General features: G+C 45.7%; 1 non-coding gene across 1 annotated transcript; it reads left to right on the top strand.

The window, feature by feature from the left end:
* Positions 1-1161: 1161 nt before the first annotated feature.
* Positions 1162-1299, top strand: LOC114812972. Its single transcript, XR_003760583.1, has one exon. It is a non-coding gene; the product is annotated as a small nucleolar RNA SNORA7 (small nucleolar RNA).
* Positions 1300-6260: the final 4961 nt, after the last annotated feature.

Genomic DNA, 6260 nt, shown 5'->3' with positions numbered 1-6260 from the left:
ACATTAAGACTGTGAGCCCCAGGTGGGACAGGGTCTGTGTCCAACCTAATTATCTTGTATCTACCCCAGCTCTTAGTACAGCGTCTGGCACACAGTAAGTGCTTAATAAATACCATTTAAAAAAAAATAGAAGAGCTTCCCCAAGTCCCACCCTGTCCCCTCCATTGTCTCCTACCACATCCATTCTAAAAAAATCAGGCAATGGTATTTATTACTGTGTGCAGACCACTGTCCTAAGAGCTTGGGAGAGTATAATTCAACAGAGTTGGTAAACATGTTCACTGCCCACTGGGACCTCTGCAGGTCCCTGTCAAAGACTGATAGCAGGATAATAAAGATAGGATAATAAAGATAATAAAAATAGGAGCAAGAGGCCAGGGGACACAGGTGCCCATCACTCCCTGCAGCCCTCAGGACACTGTGCATATATTAGCACCAGTGGGGCAGCATGATGCCACCGAGAGAGAAGGGCCACATCATAAGGGCTCCTTGAGGCAAGGAAATGTGTCTGCTTATTGTTGTACTCTCCCAATCGCTTAGTACAGTGCTCTGCACACAGCAAGCGCTCAATAAATGAATGAATGAATGAGGTGGCACATTTTGCCACCACTTCCTTCTAAATACATTCTTCTTTGGAGCAGCTTTGGCATCCGTATGGTGTCGGCAAGCCCGCACACTTCGCTCCTCTACTGCCAACCTATTCACTGTACCTCGATCTCATCTATCTCATCGCCAATCTCTCACCCACATCCTGCTTCTGGCCTGGAGCGTCCTCCCTCCTCATATCCCACAGACGATCACTCTCCCCATCTCCAAAGTCTTATTAAGACCCCATCTCCTCTATGAGGCGAGGCCTTCGCCGACTTACACTTCATTTCCTCTTCTCCCACTCCCTTCTTAGTCACCTCGCACTTGGATTTGTATTCTTTTTTCACCCCCCTCTCAGCATGGCCTAGTGGGCAGGGCACGGGCCTAAGAGTCAGAAGGTCATGGGTTCTAATCCCAGCTCCGCCACTTGTCGGCTGAGTGACCTTAGGCAAGAGTCACTTCTCTTCTCTGGGCCTCAGTTCACTCACCTGCTAAATAGGGATTAAGCCTGTGAGCACCGTGTGGGAAAGGGACTGCGTCCAACCTAATTATCTTGATTCTACCCCAGTGCTGCCCCTCTCGGGGTCGCACCTGGAGAGTTTCCAGCCCTCTCCCAGTCTCGGCTACAGGAGGGAGAGTCACGCAGAGGCCTGTCCATTCCATTCCTAGCTTGGGCAGTGGCTAGAGAGTGGAAGGCCATCTGCTCCAAGTCAAAACTCCCCCGTGATGGGCAGCAGCGGCACGGGAGAGAGTCGAGGGTGGAGACTCAAGTTTACTACATGGAAGGAGGCAGTGGTAAACCACTTGTGGATTTTTAACAAAAAAACTCTCTGTATCCACTACCAAAACGATTGCAGATGAAGAGAGGGGTGTTCTGGAAGAGATGTGTCCATGGTGTCGCTATGGGTCGGGAATGACTCGATGGCATAAGACAAGACCCCAGTGCTTAGAACAGTGCCTGGAACATAATAAGCACTTAACAAATACCATAACTGCTATTATTATGTCCATGTCTGTCATTTATTCACATGAATGTCTGTCTCCCCCTCTAGACCGTAAACTCATTGTGGGCAGGGAACGTGTTACATTGTGGTATATCGTACTCTCCTACGTGCTTATTTTCAGTACTCTGCACTTGATTCATCTTTCAAGTTATCTCACACACACCTTCTGGCCACATGAGGCTTTATTTCATGGTGTCATACTAAAAACATGGTCACGAAGGTACACGCAATCTAGACCATGACAAAGGAGCAAATAAATTGAGCCTTGCATGGGGGGGCGAGGGAGGAGGGAAAGTTGGAAAGTGTTGGAAAGTTTTCTCTTTTCTGGTCCAGGAAGGAGCATCACTAGGATCTCCCAAATGGGAAGGAGCAAATCAGATCTGGAGAGTTCCACGCTTATGGGCGTAAATTGTGACCTTGTAAGTGCCTCGATTCTGATGAAATTCTTGAAGGCGTCAGAGCAAGAATCAAACCCCCAGGGAGGCTAGAAACAATTTGGTATTTCCAGTTCATGTGAGAAATGTAAATCCTGTTTGTCAAAAAGAAGTTTAGAAATTAGTAAAACTTGGTGACTGTCAAAATGGAGAGGGAGAATTTTATAGTTTTTTCATTATAGACGTGCTTAGCAAAGATGTAAATGGGGCTAAAGAGTGGATGGTACATCCACATATAAGCTGGAATTTCTTTGAGTGTATTATTTTCCAATAAGTACCACTGATTGATTGAAGATGAAACAGAGATATACATTTTTACAAGTTACCATTCTCTAAGAGCACGCTTTATGGACCACCTATCTCAATCTCCCAGGTAAGCAGAATGTATATCCAACTTTGGCAGGAACTGGGGAAATAGTATTTGTTGACTTGTGTCATACAGGGGTTTCAAATGTAAATGCATTATTGGCATGATATCTGGCCTATGTAGAGAAGCAGGGTGGTCTAGGGGAAAGAGCCGAGGCTTGGGAGTCGGAGGTTGTGGGTTCTAATCCCGGATCCATCACTTGTCAGCTGTGTGACTTTGGGCAAGTCACTTAACTTCTCCATGCCTCAGCAACCCCATCTGCAAAATGAGGATTAAGACTGTGAGCCCCATGTGGGACAACCTGATTACCTTGTATCTACCCCAGCGTTTAGAACAATGCTAGGCACATAGTAAGCTCTTAACAAATACCATCATCATCATCATTATTATTATTATTATTATTATATATCTGGTGAAGATGGACCAAGAGGAAGAGTCTCCTTTAGACCATAAACTCATTGTGGGCAGGGAATGTGTCTATTGTGGCATTGTACTCTCTCAAGTGCTTTACAGAGCTCTGCATACAGTAAGCGCTTAACAAATACCATCATTATTATGATGATGATGATGTATAGCTGGTGGAGATGGACCAAGAGGAAGACTCTCCTCTAGACTCCTCTAGAATGTGTCTATTATGGCATTGTACTCTCCCAAGCGCTTAGTACAGAACTCTGCACACAGTAAGCACTCAGTAAAGACTACTGAATGAATGAATGAGTGAAGACAGGGCAAGAACAGTTGGATGAGGGAAGAGCAGAAAGTAGAGGAAGTGGAAGGGAGTCCATCCGTGGAGAAGTCAATCGGTGATATTTGTTGAGCGATGACTCTATTATGCACTTATGAGAGTACGATACAGTTGGGTCGGTAGACACCATCCCTGCCCTTAAAGAGCTTTTTTTTTCTTTTTTAAATGGTTTTGTTAAGCACATACTTTGTGCCAGGTGATCTATTGGGTCAGATACAAGATAATCGGGTTGGACACAGACCCTATCCCACATAGGGCTCACAGCCTTAATCTCCATTTTTCAGATGAGGTAACCGAGGTTTGGAGCAGTGAAGTGCCTTGCCCAAGGTCACATAGTAGGCAGGTGGGAGAGCCAAGATTAGAACCCAGGTCTTCTGACTCCCAGGCCTGGGCTCCTTCCACTAGGCCAATTGCTTCCCACAATCTGGTGGGAGAAACAAATGGCGAGAACAGAAAGAGGTATTTGGAGCAAGCAGCCACTTGATCCAAGAAAGCAGCGGGGTGAGCAGCTCACTACAGAGTGAGTCTGACGTTTATCTGGTGTCAACACCGGCTTAACTTAAAGAGATGCTGTAGGCATTACTAAGGAAAGGGAAGATGTGGTCCTTTCCCTTGAGGCAGTTACAGTGTAATGGAGGAAAGAGCCACTTCCATTCTCTTCCCTGTAGTCTGGTACCCTGAAAATTGTTCAACGACCTCTGAAGAGACAGCCCGACTATATGTAATCATTACCCTATTTATTTTGTTAATGAGACGTACATCACCCTGATTCTATTTATTTGCTATTGTTTTAATGAGATGTTCTTCCCCTTGATTCTATCTATTGCCATTGTTCTTGACTGTCTGTCACCCCCGATTAGACTGTAAGCCCGTCAAAGGGCAGGGACTGTCTCTATCTGTTACTGATTTGTCCATTCCAAGGGCTTAGTATAGTGCTCTGCACATAGTAAGTGCTCAATAAATACTATTGAATATATGTAATCAACCAATCCGCAGTATTTATTGAGCGATTACTGGGTGCAGAGCACTGTACTAATTACATGTAATCAATCGATCTGTGGCATTTACTGAGGGCTTACTGGGTGCAGAGCACTGTACTAATGGTTTGGGAGAGGACAATAATTCGTACCATAATGATCCCTGCCCTCAGAGAGTTTATAATCTTTAAGGGAGCCCCGTCCTCTTCTCCCCAGAAGGAGAGCTTTGTCAATCAAATACCCAGGCAGTATGAAATTCATCAGTTCCCCCCAGGGTAGGCACCCTGAACTAGGGGAAAAGATGATTTCCAAGTTAGAGGCTCCGAATTCCCGGGTTTCAGTGAGACAAACAGAAAGGCGGCATGGCCTAATGGCTAGAGCACGGATCTGGTAATCAGAGAATCTGGGTTCTAAACTCGGATTCTCCATTTTCCTGCTGCATCAATTTGGCATGTCTCAACTTTTCGATGCCTCAATTCCCTCATCCGCAAAATGGGGATTCCAAACCTGTTGTCCCTCCTGCTTAGATTACGAGCCCTATTTGGGACCTGAACATCTTGTATCTACCTCAGTGCTTAGTGCAATGCTTGGCACATAGTAAGCACTTAACAAACGCTGCAATTATCATGATGATGATGATGATGAAGATGATAATAATGGTGATGATGATGGATGAAAAGAGAATTTCATAATCTTCCAAAGATTCATCTAGGGTTACTTTTCAGATACATCACTGCTTTTTCCTCAAGGGATTCCTCTGGCATTTTACCAAAGAAACTGTTTCCACTCCACACTTCCATTCCCCGCCTTGCTCCTCTTCTCCCATTCCCTTCTGGGCTTCTCTTACTTGCTCCTTTTTCATCCTCCCTCCCAACTCCACAGCACATATGTATACATCTGTAATTGATTAATTTGTTTAATTATTTATTTATATTAATACCTGTTCCCCCTCTAGCCTGTGACTCGTTGTGGGAAGGAATGTGTCTGTTGTTACACTGAACTCTACCAAGGGCTTAGCTCAGTGCTCTGCACACAATAAGCGCTCAATAAATACGATTGATTGAATGAATGAATGCAGTGCCCCAGCATTTGAAGGCAGACTCCAGAGTGAGCTGATTTAGATTCCCAGATGAAGCCCCACTTTTCCTCATCCCCTACTTCCTTCTGCATCACCCTGACTTGCTCCTTTTGCTCTTCCCCTGTCTCCTCTTCCCCCGTCTCCCTGCCCCACAGCCCTTTTGTATAGATGTCATTTTATTTATTTATATGGATGTCTTTTTATCTGTATCGATGTCTGTCTCCCACCCTCTAGACTGTGAGTTTGTTGTGGACAGGGATCGTCTCTCTTTCTTGCCGTACTGTACTTTCCCAAGCCCTTAGTACAAAGGTCTGCACACAGTAAGCGCTCAATAAATACAAATGAATAATAATTCATTCATTCAATAGTATTTATTGAGCGCTTACCACGTGCAGAGCACTGTACGAAGCCCTTGGAATGAACAGTTCGGTAACAGATAGAGACAATCCCTGCCCATTGATGGGTTTACAGTCTAATCGGGGGAAATTATAACGATGGCATTTGTGCCCTACTATGCACATTATACTATACTATACTAATACTATACTATCTCTTACTATGTGCCAGGCACTGTATTAGATGTTGGGATGGATACAAGCAAAATGAATGCATGACTTTAGATCCAAGGACCTGGTTGGATGTTGGGAGGGGGCAGGCAGACAAGGAGTTAAACCGGAGGAGGAGGGGGAGGAGGAGGAGGAGGAGGAGAAGGAGGAGAAAGAGGAGAGGGAGGAGGGGGAGAAAGGAGGGAGAGGAGGGGAAAAAGGAGAAGGGGGTGGGGAAAAGAGGAGGAGGAGGAGAGGGAGGGGGAAAGAGAAGGAGGAAGGGGAGAAGGAGGAGGAGAAAGAGGAGAGGGAGGAGGGGAAGAAAGGAGGAGGAGGGGAAGAGGAGGAGGGGGAGGGGAAAAGAGGAGGAGGAGGGGAAAAGGGGAAAGAGGAGGAGGAAAAAGAGAAGGAGGAGGAGCGGGAAGAGGAGGGGGAGAAGGAGAAGAAAGAGGAGAAAGGGGAGGGGGAGAAAGAGGAGGAGAAGGAGGAGAAAGAGGAGAGGGAGAAGGGGGAGAAAGAGAA

The sequence above is a fragment of the Ornithorhynchus anatinus genome, chromosome 6 (assembly GCF_004115215.2).
Source record: "Ornithorhynchus anatinus isolate Pmale09 chromosome 6, mOrnAna1.pri.v4, whole genome shotgun sequence".
NCBI classification, from domain to species: domain Eukaryota; kingdom Metazoa; phylum Chordata; class Mammalia; order Monotremata; family Ornithorhynchidae; genus Ornithorhynchus; species Ornithorhynchus anatinus.
This window is presented reverse-complemented; position numbering and strand designations above follow the sequence as displayed.